Source organism: Lepisosteus oculatus, chromosome 22 (assembly GCF_040954835.1).
Source record: "Lepisosteus oculatus isolate fLepOcu1 chromosome 22, fLepOcu1.hap2, whole genome shotgun sequence".
Lineage (NCBI taxonomy): Eukaryota > Metazoa > Chordata > Actinopteri > Semionotiformes > Lepisosteidae > Lepisosteus > Lepisosteus oculatus.
The window spans coordinates 3,531,685-3,550,475 of NC_090717.1; the positions used below are offsets into that span (position 1 = coordinate 3,531,685).

At 38.5% G+C, this 18,791-nt stretch overlaps 1 long non-coding RNA gene across 1 annotated transcript; it reads left to right on the plus strand.

Annotated features, from left to right (window-relative positions):
* Positions 1–19: 19 nt before the first annotated feature.
* LOC107079727 (uncharacterized) lies at positions 20–15,667 on the plus strand. Its single transcript, XR_001480637.2, has 3 exons — positions 20–258; positions 5,123–5,234; positions 15,197–15,667. It is a non-coding gene; the product is annotated as an uncharacterized lncRNA (long non-coding RNA).
* Positions 15,668–18,791: the final 3,124 nt, after the last annotated feature.

Consider the following 18,791-nt stretch of genomic DNA (forward strand, 5'->3'; position numbering starts at 1 on the left):
TGACACTAGCACATTTCAGGGAGCATAAACCGACGAGCAGATAGACACGCAGAAAAAGTGAGGAACAGCAGAAATCTTCTTCTATACGGTAGAAGAAGGATGACTAGTTAACGTTTTGTCAGCAGTGAACGGAGAGACTCAACAGAAACCCGCCTGAGGCTGAACTAGCCATATCTGCCTTCAAGCAATCCGTCTTCTGTAGTATCTACCTGCTACGTGCAGGCAATCATCATTCCCTGTGCGACAGCTTGTGAAACGGTAAATATCCTACTACGTTTAAAACTAACGTAAATTCCCCCCCTTGCGAAGCAACATTCAAATTCTCTGAACAATATTTTTGTTTTTCCAAGAGCCCTGCCGGCTTTTTCGTGCCTCATTTTTTTGCGTTCGCTAATGAAATACTGACATCTTCTTTAGATGATGTGAATGCATCTGGCACAACTAAAAATTTGATTTCTATATGTTGACTTCAGGAAACTTTGAAGGTGCTAAGAACTCACTCATGGTTACACTGAAGTAGCTGGAACTTGCTCCATAAGGAATCGCTCAATACTTTCCAATGTTATCGGTCGGTCTTAACAGCAGTAATTTGAGTCCACTGTGACACTATTAAAAAAAAAACAAGGCAGTTGATTTTGACATTATTTATTGGCTTTCAAAAGAGGATATGTTCTCATTTGTTCTCTGCACAGTGGAGCATTAGAGCTGCCAGCTGCCAGTAATTTTATTAACATACTGTAATTGTGAGAGGTACTGGATGGCCATTCATACCTGAAAAAAGCATTCATGTAAGCAGTGAAAAATTGGCAGTGCGCTGCTCATTTTATAACAAGTGGAATTTATTGGCAGAAACTGAGAATAACCTGTTCTCGAAGAAAATTAAATTTTTATTACCGATATCATTTGTGCTGAAATTAGGCCGTTGTGTTACTCTCATATGTTCAGGCAGGGGACTTTACCAAGATAAATGTTATTAGAGAGAATATAATTATTATAAAGTGTGAGTCTTGTAGGGAAGGGAAGAGGGGGGAAAAGTAAGGGTGACTACTCCTGGCGATGATGTGTATCCTCTGATGCTAATTGCTTTTTTGAGCTATGTGCCTGATTAATTGCTGATTGAGAGATACCTGGAGACCTACAAGATTATTGTCCTTGGAGGATTAAGTTCTCCTTGGATAATTAAGACAACGCCGCCTGCACACACCCAAACTCAAAAGGACCCCTGAACTCGAGAACAGTGCTTGAAAAATTCATATTAAGATGCACCCAAGTATCCCATCAAATTCTGTGGTCTTAATGCTTATAAACATTTTGGTTACTTTCCTGTTGCATTTTATGTGGATGATTGCAGCCCCTCACAATTTCAGCATCTGACCTCGTTGCTTGTCAAACCATGGTTTTTTAAACCTTAAAATTATAAATTGTAAATAGTAGCTGAAGCTATTTTCTATGCACTACACGCTCCTTCAGGCAATTGCACTGAGTGTTGGCACTATGAACAACCCATGCTATTGACTGGCATTTTGGAGGAGAAATAACTTATGTCTTCTGACAAACCTCACTAACTGATGCAACCTACAGTTTTGAATGTTAACTGTATGTAATACTTGAAAGACATAAAAAATATTATTATTTTAAATAATCTTATTTTTTATTCTCTAAAGAAAATAACATGGTTTTAAATTCCTGTCATGGAATTGAAGTTATTGATTAAATTATTGTTGTTTCAGAGCTTTTATCTGCTGAGCATTTTAGGTTAGGCTTAAAACCCTATAGGGCTAGACTTTCTAGGACCAGGAGAAAGGCACAATATGCTAACAGTGAAGAACGCATTGTCCCTTTTCTTGTTTAAATGTGAATCTGGTCAATTCTATGGTGAGTGGCACATTGCTACTTTTTTTGGAAGTACAATAAAGGGTTTTATTGATTTTGTCTAGGAGTGTTCCTCTTACAAACACTGCAGTAACAATACTTTTGCCTTTCTTGTCTTATCAACAGAAACCATGTCAACGTGGCGTTTCGTAGAAATATCTGCAGATCAATACGGCTCCAGCACACATTATAGATTTCCTAGCAGAAGGGATAATCAGAGGTCCTCCCTCAAGACAGTTGAATGATCTCACAAAATGCAACAGGTTGAATTATATTTACTAAATTTGCCGTGACACAGAAAACACAACTTCCATTTCACACTGGAATCTAAGCAGACACATCGCTGGGCTGATTAAGAGCAGAGAACGAACAATCACTCTTCCGTTCCCGAAGCAAACTTATCTTCAAATGTTTGAGAGGCTGCCAAAGCAGTTTCTAGTAGAAATTTATCAAAATGTTTTCCATCACTGCTTTGATAGTTGGTGGTGTTGCACAGTGTAGGAGGTAAGTGTTTGGACTCCTGACTGATAGGTTGTGGGTTCAAGGCCCTGCTGCAGACATACACTGCTGTTGTACCTTGAGCAAGACATTTTAATGGAGTTGCTCCAATTAACCTGTATTACTGCGGAAGAGCATTGCTGAAGAGTCACATGTTCTTTTGTTCGCTAAACACCATGACAACTACAATAAACTCGGGCCTGTTGAGTCACTATACTGTATCTGTGGTGTCACCTTTACCTTTGATGGATATTAACTGTATATCTGGATAAATGTGTGAATCCATATGTCCATGTTCATCTTCAGTTCTATAGAACTCATGCTTTCCCATCAGTGCTTGTCAGTTCAAAATGACATTCATTACAGCATTCCTCACTACTTTAGTATTGTTTCTCTTTTTGTATGTAGAAAAAGAAAAACTGAAAATTATTCTTAGCTTTTTTTGAGAGTTGGAGGATTGCACTTTAGAAGCACCTATGACTTTCATTGTGAAAGGTTTAGGTTGGCAGGTTTCTAGTGTTAATACCATGCATTTGCTATCACGTGCCTCTCACCATTTCCCCATGGTGTGCAGAACACTTATGCATTGATCTACAAAGCTTTACACTGTTATTACCACGATAAACCACAGAATACATTCATGAGAGTCAATTGCACTAATTGCATAGATGATCTGATATTCGTCTTAGGTTTTAGACCTTGACACTTTCCATTCTCTCCCCTCAAAAAGCTGCATGATATGTTCACACCAGCACATCCAGTAGTATATTCTGATTCGGAGGGAAAAAAAGCTGTAAATCCGTTAGCAAGAACATCTTGACACGTTAAAGAGCCTCTTCAATCTGCCTGTAATTAGCACTTGAGGCAAGAAGAACTGGTTTTAGCGGCGTTCACACGAGAGGCAAAACACGAGGACAAGCAAACTGATGGGGATGTGTAAAGCGTTATTTTTTCATGTCTCGTTTTCAGTTGCATCTCTTGTGAATTCTGGAGTAAGCAGCAGGCACTTTTTAAAAATTGCCAGCAAGCACTTGTTCCGAACATTTCAAATGTGATACCATATACCTGTATATGAGTATAATGACAATGAACTTGAACTTGAAACAAAAGCTAGCATTAACCTAAGTGACATTTCCACTACAACACTTTGCAGGTTGTTACAGTTACATTATGACAACTGTGACACACTGACCGAAGTCTTGTGCTGATACATAAGATCTTTGAGTGTGTACCTCTACTATGGCATTAAAACAAATGGAAATGTCAGCACAGAAATCCAATAGGCAGACAAGGTGGGCATGTCCTATTCAAAGTAAGGACACAGAGCATTAAAACCATTCATTCAACTTAATGAAGCGCTGCCTAACCATACATTAATGTATGTATGTGGGCAAGTTTCAAGTAAAAAAGGGACATTTCACCCATCCTTTTAGAAAGACAGGTACTGCAGACAGATATGTTCCTTTTGGAGATCTCCTAGTGAGAAAGTCTTTCCTTCCCTTCAAGTTTTTTTTTTATACAAGCATTTTAGTGTCAAAAATGTTCAGATGTCTTTTCCAGTACATCTATTGCTGCCTTATTTCTGCTCCATATGGCACAGATTACATCAGTGTCTGAAAGGTAACTAGGACTGTTCACATTGATTCTGGCACACAGGAAAAGATGATAGTGCACATTCGCCTACAACAGAAACCCAGTTCCCTTGCTGCCCAGTAAGATAACATCAAGCAACTTAGATTTCCTAATTATTAATTATACATGTTTTTGTGAAAGCTGAATTAAAAATGGAATAAAAAGGTAAAAATTATGATACCTTATTTAATTTTTCTGGGGAGAGAGGACAGTGTAACACAGCAACAATGTCTTTGTACTTATACCTAATTTGCTTAAACTGGATGAAATTATTTAGTCTTCTGGTCTAGTTTGCATGCTGTTATCGCCAAAAGAAAAAGAAACTTTGTGATTGTCCCACTTTCCTATAAGTGCCAAATCACTTCTGCAGTGCTATATTTGTGCGCTTGTCATCTCTCTCTCAAAGCTGATATCTGTCACCATTGAGGTCAAGGTCTTTCTCTTGTCCTTATCAATCTATCCTCATTGGTCTCTGTCGCTGCTTCATTGCCCAGTCAATGGCCAAACCAGGGAACATCTGGTGAACATTACCCTTGGGAACTATGCATGCTGTAGCAAAGAGTGGTCTGATATGTATAATGGAGAATTTGATGGAATTTAACTTAGCTGTAAATCATAGATATTGGGGAGTAGGTTTGAGATCAGAGATTCCGTTTAGCATGCAGGACAAAAAAAATATACGAGTATTCATCTCAAATACCATCTGGGAGTAAAAAATATATATATATATTTTTAAACCTCACCTTTCACAAGAGTTAAGATTTTCTAGCTTGCAGACACAAACGTTTTTATGCCCTGAAATGGAAAAGCATGCCTGAAGTGATGAGACATTGGGGTACAAATGAAAGGCTTGAGACTGAAAATTAAAAGCCAGTAAAATCAGTTAGCATTCAAACAGAAATGTTTAACCAAGCATAAAATACTCACTGACTTATCACGGTCTCATTGCTTTTGCTAGCCTTTGCTTAACAAATAGCACTGAACAGATAAAAAGCACAGAGCCTTTCTTGAGCACTGTATCTCCATTGCAACAGCATGTAACCTTGTTATGCAAATACCATAATGCATAACATCTCAAGCCAAACAGAGAATTTGTATGCTCTCTCTGTTTTGTCTACAGGAAGAGTAGACACTATAAAAGCCATGCTGGGAAATCGACCTGAGTTGGGGATCTTGGCTGACATAACACGTCCACCTGAAAAAACTGACCCAGACAATTCAATCATCTCCAGGTGAACATAACCTGTCTGTCTTGATATGTGTTATACTGGCTCCAGTATGTAGCTTAACTAGTCTGTTGCATTTGTGCAGAATGGTTGTCTGTACTAAAAAGAAATGCAGACCCTGAATTCAAAATTGTTATCTTAATGTCTCTTGGAATTCAAAATCATCAGTAACTACAATCTGCTGTTTTATTCAGCTTGAAATACAATGTGGTTTACAATAACCCCAATGTATATAAAAGATACTTTCATTATGGTACAATGCCACTATTTGCAAATTAATACATTTGAAACTGCAATTGTTATTGAGTTGTATGTAGAACATTCTGAACACCACGCCCTTTGTTTCATACTGTTAAATTTAACAATTGTTTCAAGTGTTTTTAAAAATGTTGCATTACCTGTTGAAAACAAATGTTTGACCTCTCTTCTCCTGCACCATTTCACACAATTTGGCCAGGCAAAAGGACAGCTGGTCAGCTCTGTGCTCAATGTGCCATGCATATAAATACTGAATCTTGTTGGGCACTTTGTCTGTATTTCTGCAATTTGTGCCGCTTATTTGCTGGAGAAAATAACTCTTGTTAGCTAATTGTCTGATAGATTCAAACTATTAACTTAAGAGATTAAGTTTTGCAGTGTTATAAAAAACGCAGACCATGTTAAAGGAATTTATTTCCAGTTATTAGCCAGTTTCTGATGTTGGTAATGGCCTGTTGACATTTGTGATTGTGCCATCTGCTAAGCTTGACGGCTACATTCTGGAACAGATTACAGAGTCTCAAGCTCTGTTCTCTTTTTACAGCTTGAAGGAATAAAAATTGCGTCTTCGATCAGAGAATATGTTGGCAGATCAAGAATTCTGAGCAGCAGAATAACTACAAGTCTCTTTGTTCTCTGCCACACTCATAAGGAAAATCCAAACATTGTACCACTTGCACTGACATTTAGAATTTAAAGCTTTTCTAATGGCACTAAACAGAAGGGATATAATCTCTAAATTCTAAAAACTTTAACATGGGAGTAAAACAGGAGTGGACATGAAAAAGAAAGGAGTCAGACATAATTTTCCATGAAAGAGCTACAGATATTGGATTTGAGAGCAAAGCTTTGGAAGGATACAAATGAATATGGATCAATAAGTAAGGCTACATAAGTAATAATGCGTAAAACAAAACAGCTTCCCACATAGTACTCAACTCAACCTAGTTGCTCAACCTCAAATGCACTGAAATCTATTTAACCCTGCTCCTCACAACTTTCACAAAGTAATACTGATAATCTGACACAGGAAAAATAAAAGCTGTGGCTCTGGAAAAACCGAGAACAGACAGACTTATTCACTAGAAGTGGTTTTAAAGAACAGACTACTTTCATTATGATTTTTCAGCTGTCTAAAATTGTCGGCACTTATTGGAAAGAAGTAAAGATTCTCATTAAAACAAGAAACGCCAGCAGAAAGTTTAGATCAGCATGTTTCAAGTCTTTTTTCTTAATTGCACTTTGTCTGTATTTCTGCAATATGTGCTGATTATTTGGTGGAGAAAATAACTCCAGCTTTCTGGTAACCTCTAGAGTTCACCAAGGACCTTGCTTGATGTGTGGGGGGAACATGTCTTAAAATGCACAGAAAAAAATGAAAGTGCAATGAAAGGAAGAAAATATTATTCAGGACAGAAATTTTCCAGTTGCTTGCCTCTCTGAGGGTATATGCATCCCTGCCTGCAGACAGCTTGTTCCTTTACTAGGGTGTTTTTTTTCTCTTTCCCTAAGATGAACCACTCCTCATTTCATTAACAAACATTAGAGTCTGAGATCAAAAGAGATCAAAAGATATTGCCTGCATTTTGTTCAGATTCCCTGTCCTTAGTCAGGAACTGAGCTTTGAGTTGGATAGACTACAGCCTCCATTGAGCCCTTGAAGCCAGCGTGATCCTAGCATCCCCTTAGGAGTCCCAGGAATGTGAGAGAGAGAGATGATGAGCTTTGTATTCTAAAGAGATTTGCTTTTCTCACCTCTTTTTTTACCTAGAGGCATTTTAGTGCTTTTAGTTTAAAACAAACAGCTCTGTCACACGAAAAGCCTGTTGTGCTATAACTTCCAGATCTGCAGCGGAGAATAAGGTTTTCTTTGATATTCCAGGCACTTTTCTTCTTCTGAACAGTGTTTATTTTATAATGAAATAATTTCTTTAATTCTTTTAAATTCTAATTAATTTCTTTAATTTCCCATTTCTTTAAAATCCTGTGTTCAAAATCGCTATGCATCTTATCGATCAATTACAGTAAATGTATTAAGGATCGCTTCCTTTCATAGTCTGTATCAGCCATTTGAAGGACAAGAAATAAACTTGTTTTAAACACTGACAGTATAATGACAACTTCATGGCACTTAATGAACGATTGTGAAGCAATGTACAATGTCCCATTGTCTCAAATATTGCTGTATTGTTGCACTAGCTCCTTTCACAGACCTTACTGTAGGTACAGCATGTTGTTTTAAAACACAGTGGACCACATTGATTTAATTTCAATGACAGTCATCATAAAAAAGAACAAAAAAACATTAATTTTGGATCATTTAATAATGGGGCAAGTCAGTGTGTCTTTTCACAGTTTGTGTTGTGCCACAGAATAAATCAATAAACTTCGTATAAAGTTCATATGTCTAATGGTTGTATTTCAGAAACATGGGGTTGTTGTAGCCTCCTTTAATACACAATTGTGGTTGTAACATAGAGAAAATCCCTGGCATACTGGAGCAGTTTCACTTTAATACACAAATGAAGGACCCTCTCCATTTTTCTAGAGGGTAATGAATCAAATGTCACAGATAACAAGAATCTTGTGCTGCTGATGTATTACTGTCTGGCTACAGTCTTATCCTTTGCGAGTAGAAAGCAAGGGATTACTCTAGTAATAAGCAGGGATACTTCCAATGTATGGTCTGTTATCATACAGCTAAACATATATTAAAGTTAAACTGTAGTATGAATGTCAAGCTGGGATATTGAGCTTCACTAGAGATCTTGCTCTTTATCAATCTTTAGATTGCTGCACCAAGTGAAGTCTGCATCTAAATTTAGTCCACGGTCAAAGGTTTTCATTAATTATAGATCCATCAGAATGTATCGGAGGCCTGCATTGATTGGACCTGTTCCCATCATCTGCTCTTGCACAATCTTTCCTCTGATTCTAAATCCGCAGCCTCTTTACTCCATTAGGCTGACAATAGCAGGCAGGTCCTGAATTGTTACAGAGTGTCCAAAGGCAGCTGATCAATCCAGACTTATAGACTTTTTTTTCTTAAATGAACCAGCAAAAAGACAAGATAATGGCAAAGAACAAAACCACACAAAAAAATGCCCACAGGAGATTATGATTTGCAAGAATACACACTGACCACCCTTGGAGATTGTTTGTCTGAGGTGAAAGAGCTCTATTTGTAGTGCTCTGCTTCCTGTTTTGTGCCTTGATCATATAGAAAATTCACCACCAGAGAGTTATAATTATGACCTCTCACCACAACTCCAAAATTAAAAAAGGAATGGCCTTGTGGGTCTGGATGAAGTTAGAATTATGAAATGTGTTGTCCTTACAGTACAAATTAGATAAATTGCAAAGAAACAAACTGCATAATAATGATTTCAACTTTGGTTGTATATCTTGATATTAAAATACAGGGCCAATCTTTTCTAAACTGAATGCTAAACAGTTAAAAGCCCCTGGCTTTAGCACAGTTGACTGTAGGACAAACATATCTTCAGCTGTGCATCATTCTGACTATGTTCCACAGAAAAATGGAGTAGATATTTAATTATACAAGGAAACAGGAGGAAAATACACATTTATAAATTAGGGATGTACATAAGTTGTTGGAAAACCGTTTCCCAAAGACTGATTTGCCACCATTGCTCCGTGGCTGTCCAAGTGAATTCTCACAGCTGTGCACTCCACTGTGGTGACACAAAGTCCTGGAGTTAATAGATGTAACTGATTACAACATGCAGTCGCCCTAGCCTTTGGTTCCTGTTTGACCCAGAGGTGACTTGGTAGTGTTGGCTTGCTTCACGCCTGAGTGCTCCGCACATGGAAGCAAAACTCACACTACTGTGTCTGTGTCCATTACTTACCGTGAGATACGCGCTACCATTTTAACACTTAGCTAGAATACTGGTCTCCCACTATTCTTTGGCTTTGTGTCAGTGTCCTGTTCCCAGCAGATGTTGGAAATTGTATTTTGCTGTAAACCACAGTGTGATATTTGTTTTATGCTGTGTCCCCAATGAACTACAGCACAATTAGCTAAGTTAATTATCTTCTCCTCTATTCAGCTACATATGACAAATACTGAGCTTGCTGGCTGAAAAGCCATACTACCACGTGACCGTATCTATTTGTGTGAAACAGCGAAATCTTAAATTAGGTTGTGTGGGAGAGTGTAGGTGTTCACTACTTGGTAGAAAAGGAGAGGGGACATACATCAGGGCACTGACACATATCAGGGCACATGCAGTGGCAATTCAATAACCACAAAAATAAACCTATTCAATAAAATAATAATGTAAATGAATAGATCATTCTGACAGAGATTCACTTGAAATTTTGCTGCGGATATACATTTGAGCATGTTTTATCACTTTTGTTGCTGGTGCATTAAGTACAATAACTTTTTTCTTTCATTTGAATCTAGTTCACAGGTTTATTCACTATCTTACTTGTAGGCCAAAGAATGCACTCCCTTAATCTATAGTTTCTAGATCTATAGTTTCCAAGCATTTGTAGAAAAGACATACAGTATACAACAAACTCTGTGCTACCACAGAGTTCTGAGTTGCCATTGGATTCCAATGTTAATGTACATAGCAACCAAAGTCTAATCTCATATTTCACCTCTTGCACTACTTATATATCAGCAGGAGTTGAGTTTATTAAATATTTAACTTCATTTAGACGTATTATATTTTGCTTTCATTTCCCTCTTATACGGTTCTCATGCCAACATTAGAAAGTTAGCATAGCAAGAACTCACATACCAGAACATCCCAAGTTCCAAGCCCAGAATAATCAGCTATATCAGGGTATTATGAAAACTGACCTGGCAAAACTCACAGGATTTTCCAATTGGTTTTCCAATTTGTTGCACTGGAGCGGAATGTACTCTAAAGAAACTTAATGACACTTAATACTTAAGCTTAACACTACATGTTTATAATTTCCTCATCATATGATGGTTGTATCATTGTCAGATGTGCCCTTTTTAGGCACTTATTTATGATAGTAATATAAGGGCTATCCTAATATTAAATGTGACTAAAGAAAAATCTCAGAGAGCAAAGTAACAAATACCTACATAAGTTTTAAATCTTTGTAAGTCTTGAAACATGGGTAAATAATACATTGTAACTACAGAAAAAAATGATTTTTTTAATCAGCCTAAAACACTTCAAACAAACACCTGGATGGAGATGTATCTACTGTATAATCAATAGCTCTCTAAAACAGGAGTGTTCCTTAATACTTTCCCCTGTTTAAGATAATACACGGGTTCACTTGTGGTTTAATTCATAATAATGGTCTGCCTTGTCAGGGATTTTATCAAAGGAATTCCCAGTGCTCCCCTTGTACACAGCAGTTCTTTACTGTGCGGGAAGCTGTGCTTTAGAAAAGTAATCTCTGTTTGAAATACTGGAGGCAAAGTCAGAGTTTAAACACAGTTAAGCAATTATGATTCTGGTAATGCTCCAGAAGCAGCCAGCTGTTTGCTGAAGCTACAATAGGGCTGTTTAGACTCCACAGTGTGAGAGCGTCAATCCTTGTTGCCTTGACCTTGTGAAATGGAGAAGTGAGGCAAAGACAGCATTTAATGATGTTAGCCTGCTGTTGCATGGCACCGGATGGATTGCCCCAGCTAATCTCGTATTATCCATCTTTCCTTGAAACTAACAAGAGAAAACAAACAGGTGTACACTTTGCATTTTAAGGTGGTCTATGTCATGTCTTTCCAGCTGCAGAAGACATGACCTGATCATGTATTTTCACCATCATAAACATCATGAACAGGACACTTGGGCTGCATTGGGAGTAAATGAGCATAATTGAATTAAGGGAGGATTTGGGGAGGTCAGACTGTTTAAATGCAAAGTGTAATTTAGCCAAGGCACTGCCAAGGGGTTAGTTCCCCTACTCTTTGGAACCATGCTATGGGATGTTTACTGACCAAGCAATCAGGATCTCAGTTTAACATTTGATCTGTATCATGGCGTTTCCTACATCACAGTGTCCCCAGTCAGCATATGGAGGCATTAGTTCGGAAAATGTTGTCCAGAGGGAAGAACACCGCCTATAGGACCACCGTATCCTATATTACAGCAACATGATTGTCCCTAGAGGTCTAGGCCAAGCCTTGCTTAGCTTCCAGGACTGGGAAAACAGGTGGTAACATTGTTATCAAGACAGGTCTTACTTGTTTATCTAGAGTTTGACTGCTTTCACGTTTACCAGTTGGAGGAGCGACCTTGACTGTTGGCTTATTCGCTTACAGGGACATCCCTCAGGGGCCATCCCTCAGTGGGAACTCTAATGAGCTTTGATGGTTGTTCCTGTAATTAATAATGAAATGGAAATAAAAATCCCTAACCCAACCATTAGGGGTCTTGAAGCTTTCTTCTATACTTCCATTCCTTCATGCATGCCCTCCAGTGCAAAGGAAAGGTCAGTCTACAGATCCAGCACCTCTGTAACCTCTCTCTCGCCCCTGATCAGCTCAAAGTGTGCTGCACTGAGAGCTGTCAGCAAGTCCCCACCCTGAGCTGTCTTGTCTTGAGGTCTGTCACAGTGTGATACATTTTGTAACCTATTGATATTGCCGTTTTTCAGTATTGTAAAACAGAAGTGTGATAACCAAACTATTGGACGGTAAGGTAAGGGATCCCAAAGCACACCTGCAAAATTGCGTTTCGATAACGTTCAACCGCATCAGGCTCGGATAGTCTTGAAATTAGAAGTGCGTGCCCCTTTTGCTACTGAATGGAATCTCGAATGCTTCCAGCCACCCACTTGGAATGAAATGACAAACCAGACAGCTTTATTGCAGATTCCTACCCCATCATTTATCTGTGCAGTTGGTTTTCAACATTAATCACTTATGCGTCTTAGAGAAAAGCGACGTGGACAAGAATATTTCAGACTGCATCACCCTGTACTTATGCTCTGCAGGAGAAATGCCAGAGTCAGTGAGCGTCACTCTGCTGTGGGTAGATGATGGTTATTGCTTCACGCAACTCACACTCGTTGGTGTCAGCGTTGCTATATCTTTGCAAGCGATCACGGAGCCTTCCTTTTTAAAGGTTAATGGAGGGATAATACTAAGAACACGTCAGGTGGAAGGGAGAGAGCAAAGGAGCTCAGTGTTTCTGTCTTTCAGTGAAGGTGGTCTTCAACACTAGAGCTGCCACTGCTGTACGTTTCCCTCCCTCTGATCCCAGCCCCCACTCCAGCGACCTCTCTGAGGCAGCCAGTCTCTAATTAAATAACTGAATTATTTTTTTATTCCCGTCAATTGAGTTTTCTCTACATGCAGATTTTAGCATAACAATGACAAACAACGCTTGGCAGAAAAGGTGGATAATAGCTCGCATAAAGAGCTCAGCACAATATTGATTCATTCATAACTCACTTGCGTTTTTTTCTCTCAGCATGGTTTCATTATGTTTTTTTGTTAAAGCTATTAACCTATGTTTAGAAAATTATTATGGACGTTACCAAATGAAACAAACAAGCCTTAATGAGCATTTTGATGAAAGACATTAATAAGCCTAATTGAATATTGAAGCTCAGATTGCAGATGAATAAACAAAAATAATATTTTACAGTTACATTCTGAAAGCTTTGTAACAGGGATTAAATTTACACAAGCGATATGGAAAAAAAGCAGACTAATAAATACCTTTTAGTCTCCTATCAGCACAGACAGTATGCTTTAAATGATGAGCAGTTGTGTCAATATATGCTTAATTTTCCATGCAGGTCAATTTAAGCATTATGTCTTTACAATCAAAACCACCCCATCATCTTTCGGAATGTTATTAGCAGGTGCACTCACCTCTTTCTTCTCACATCCTCATTGTTCCAGAGAACATCACCTTATTCTAAATCTTTCAAAATGTTCCTGGCAGGGCTCTGATTTTGCTACTTTCTAAGGCTAGGATCATTCTGTCCCAGCTCAGAATGAGTTTTTCCCAGCGTGCAGTTTACAGAGTGGAAAAAGACAGAAGACAACTGTCTTAGCAATCAATGGATTGCTAACCAACCATTCATCTTGTCATAAAAAAAGAGTAAAACTGTCAGTCCTGAATTCCTTGATATGTCCAAAGTGAGGGAAATATTTAGTTTGTGTGAAGGAAAGTCCTGCAGGCTTGATTGCCCCCCAAGGCAAAGCACAGCAAACAAACTCAGTGGGTAAGAAACAGCCTTTGATAGCTACCAGGGATTAAAGATGGATGCAGTATCAGGATTAACCAATAGACTGGAAGATAATTGAGAAAGGGGTTTACACAAAGGTGTAAAGGAAATGGGCATCAACAAATGACGCTCGGGTTTGAATAAGAGCCCTTGATTCTCTGTAATGACATCGGTTAAGCTTTGAAGAGTGCAGTCTGAGTTTTCAGTACCTTGTCTTCTGAAGGTGTATCTTGGATTTGTCCTTTGCCAGAGGCGGGCAGGACAATGATTATACCCTATCATACCTTTCTGTACTCATCACAAATTTGTCATGAACTCGCTATGTTGTGCCTCACTTTAGGCAGTATTTACCATGGTATACCACTTTAATATTTTATTTTAACAGCCTACTCAAATATCATAATTAAATGCTTGATGTTTTATCCTATCAAGCCCTTAGGATATACAGTATACCGCAACATTGCTTTAGAAATATTAATCACAGTTTTTTCATTTCTTTTTTTTTTCATTAAGCTGAATTATGTAGTCCTCTTACACCCATTATTACTGCCTATGGAGCTGTTTAGAGATGTTTAGGTACCAGATATATATCTTGTGTTTGTTTATTCAACTCAGGCCATTAATAGTATTATTATTTACAATTTCTATTACTGTTGCTGCATCCTACTGATATGTCAAGCTTTACAATTCTTGAAGAGGGTGGCTATGATCTTTTTGAAATAGGTTTATCTCATAGACTGACCGTAACAAAAGCTTGGAAAGACATTGAAAGAGATACAGGCCACGTTAACCTGACTCATGAGGCTGATTGTGAAACCCTGAGCTGAAAGGCTAGCTCTTTCATTAGGGAATGCGGCACTGGATTAGCAGATGGAATAAACCCTAACCCTTATTCTTTTACTTGAGTAATAACAAAAATTTTGACATTGAAGTATCGAATGTCCCTGTTCCACCAGTGATGGTTGAAATAATGCTATTCATCCATCTCCTCACCGTTTAATTCAATACAGTGATGTTGGGGAGCTGGAGCCTATCTTGTAAAGCAATGATTTGAAGGCAGTATATACCCTGGACAGAATGCCAGTCCACTGCAGGGTACATGCAGACAAACCCACACAACACACCAAGGCCAATTTTCTTAGAAGCCGATGGCTTAAGATTGTGGGAGGAAACAAGAGCACTTGGAGGAACCCACATGAACACAGGGAGAACATATAAACTCCACTCAGATAGCACCCCAAGTCCGTAGTTGAACCCAGGACTCCACTGGTGCAAGACAGCAGAATGCTAAAACCATTCTTTTTATTTTCAATCTTCATCCCATAGTTGTGTATCTCTTTCCATTGTCAGAACTCTGCAAAGTTAATCTCACTGTGCGGCTTAATCTTAAAGGTTAATTTACATTTTAGTTCTCGCCGTTGACAAATCCTGTTATATTTTATGATTTTCCTACATATGTCTCCTCCCTTCTTCTACCTACACTAAGACAATTTAATTTCCTTCCTCAGGCAGATGAGAGTAGAGCCTACACTCAATGGTTTGTTTCCAGACTCCTGGAGCTGCTGTGCAGAATGTGTTCACACTTTCATCTCAGAACAGCACAGTTTTCAATTGGAGCAACTGTCCTGGAGACTTTGGTCTTTAGAGATGGCTGAGTACAACTGCAGCAAAATCAGAATTGCTTTCTTTTATGTGGGGAAAAAACAGCTGCACACTCTACTGCTAAAGCAATGTCACAGCGGGGTGATGGGATAAGTCCTACTGGCCAAGGGAAATGATATACTGTACAGGAGCTGTGGAGTGAAAAATAAGCTGCACTACCCGAGGGGGAAAATGAATTTACGATTTTTTACATGGAAAATGTCCTCCTAAATGAGTAAAAGTTCACAAACCAGCTCAGAAATACAAGCAAACATTTGTTTTTACAGTTTTCTCCCAACGGAGCAAAAAGTCTACAGTCAAATGACCAAAATATTTAAGTATTGCAAAGAACAAGGTCAAATGTGAAACAATTGCATATGCAAATCTGTTAAATATATTTTTTTTAAAATCTACAGAAAATACAGTGTAGTTAATTACTAAATAAATCTATATAAATGTTTATACAGTACACTGGCTCTGTTGGTTCCTTTTATGCCCAATAAAGCTTTGGTCTCTGCCTTGGTATCTGCACTTTAAATAACAGAATCCGCATTTAAAACAGAAGGCAACACGTCTGCTTTCTGACTCACCACGGATTATTATTTTCGCTTGGGTAAGTGAGCGACAAGTCACAGATATGACGGACACTACTGTGTGGGCATTTGGCGGTGGCTCTTGCTGAAGCTCCAGAGGAAGGAGAATTCTGCTGGCCCTGCGCTGCCAGAGACAGTAAAGTGAGGATTTGTGTTTGCCATGTGCTGCAGAGCTTTTAAAATAAGACAAGTGGAGATGCTTTGCTGGGGCCATTCATTGTGATTAACGATCGTTGGGATGGTTTACAGCTGCCGTTTACAGAGGGATTAAACTCTAATATTTACAATGAACTTGGGTTAGCAGAGGCAGCTGTGTACTGTTCTGCAGCCAGGCTCCCACAACAAGTATGAAAGGCACTGGCAACCACAAGCAACAAATCACGAGACTTTATTTTCTTTCATGCTCAAGGGGAGTAATCCACTCCTCTGAAAAATAATAAAATATATATGTGAAATGCTTGTGGATACTATTGGTGGTATAAGGAAAAAAAGCATTCTACTTTAAGCTTACACAGTATACATAAGATTAAGTATTTACCATATAAATCTAGTCAGAGTTTTCCCTATGACAGCAGTGTTAAACAAAATCCTTTTTGGCACAACGACTCTAGCCTTTTCCTTAGAAGCACTGGGTTGTGCCTGTGAAATTTCTACTTTATTTCCAGCAAAGTCAATCCTTCAAGCTACTCAGTGTGTGTTAATATTAATAACAATGTGATAAAAACACAAAATTGTGAACTACTAGTATTTTAAACAGCTCTGGCTCTGCAAAGCATAAAATAAGAAATAGTACATCTGTGAAGGGCACCAGCAACTATATTTTTTATGCAAATCATTTTTTTTTGCTCTCATACAATTTGACTAATATCATCCTTATATCACTGTTTCTTTGCATCACTGTCTCATCAATTTCATTGTAGCAGTATTCGATTTTTTACGTTTACATTTCCACAGCTGTTTGCTGGGAATTTTCTTTTTCTCTGCGTTTGTTTCCCCCATGACAGATGCTTCTGTCTGCTGAAATTACTGAGCGTCGCGCTACTAGTTAAAATGATTCAGAATCTAAATTGTTTAAGTGGAGTAATGAAAGGTAAAATATGAAGTCTGTGATATTTATTATAACTATTTGAAGTGGAACATGGCTGACAGAAGCTCTTTACAGTTTAATTCCCAACAACAAAAATGCTAAACCAATGAGCCATGCAGTACAATTATAATGGAGTACAACAGACGTTTCTCTGTGGTGTGGCAATGAATCCAGGCTAGAGTCTTGAATTAAGAAACGAACTAATAATGGTCAAATGATTTGTGACTAAACTTAAGATCTTTTTACAATGATATAATGGTATAAGTACTGTTGTTTCACATTAAATGGGCCACTTTCCCTTGTGTTTTCCTAATGTGTTTTGTTGAAGTGATAGTATTGCACTACTTATAATAGAAAATTATAGCCAGCTTGGGAATGCACTAGCATTGCAGTGCAAACTCCTAGAAAAATGTGTTGTTAACTTACCAGTAACTGCAAAAAACTGACCAATGCTCAAGTTTATTCTTTTACTGAACAGTGCATGTGGACAGCCTAATTAAAAAGATATTGTTTCAGCTTGCAGGCGAAAGCTATACATCCACTTGTTTAACATGAGAATAAATGTACAGAGTTTGAGGTCATAGTGTTCACAACTCTGTGAAGCCAAGGAGGATGACAGGGAAGAGATCTGACTTTTTCTAAAAAGACCCACAGGATCGCTGGAGGTATCTGATATTTGCTTGAAGGCAAAGATCTGCAATAGGTCTTGCTCAGTGGCTAATCTTTGCCCAACCTTTAGTTTGCTCTGCCTCGACTCACACATTGGAAGAAACGAGCGGCCTTTTTAAAACCAGACCAAATCCCGATCGATTACATTTCTTACACGATAGGAGCAAGAAGGAAAAAACAACAGTGGACGGTAGTGGCAGTTGGTAGGGGAAAAAAAACGTCATGAAAATAGAAAAGATTTAATGAACCCACTACAAGTGCGGAAACTTTTCTGCACCTGGGAACCCTGGTGTGCTCTCAGCAGGCTGCCTGTCTGGAGTGCTTCCTTGAAACAGTAACATCCAAAGGAGTTTCAAACAAGCAGCTCTGTGCAAGCCCCTGATAGGTGGTGTGTACGTGGGTGTGCAGGTCTGTGTGTAAGGAAGAGCTTTGTTATATAAATGGCTAAAAGAACAGAACAAAGAAACCTCTGCCTTCAGCAGCAGGGAACTGCTTTATCTCTCAAATACTCTGCACAACCAGACACCACTTGTAATTAGATATGAGAGAGCTGGCTCTGGGAGTAGGAAAAAATGGCATTGTCTAAGCATTAAGGGCACGCACAGAGGAAATTGTAGGCATTAGGATTATTTAGTGGCTTTAGATAATAGAGTGGAAATCAAGGGTGTTCAATTTGCTGTGTGTGGGCTTTTTTTTTTACAATGTTATTTATTTAACTGTCACTTAATTCTTAAAGGTACCTGTTCCACACGCTTGGCCTACATCTCCAGTGGCGTTTGAGCTAGCATGTATCTGGGAGTGGACTGCCACTGTTACAGGGCAGAAAGTGCTCTGATGTTACTGCTGATGCTGTCTTCTCATTGATTCAGATTTTCCATTTTTAACTGTGTCTGTTTTTTTTTAAATGATCGTGCAGTGTGGGTCTTGATCTTTTTTTTTTTTAAATCAACTGTTCTTGCCACGGAACTTTTGAAATCATCTTAACCAGCATTTTGAATAAACAGCCCCCATTTTCAGCAGTAAAAGCCAGCCATACTACAGCCTCAAAAATGCTTCCCATTGCCACTGAGCTTTTTTGATTTTGAAGTGAGCAAGAGACATCAAAAGAACACC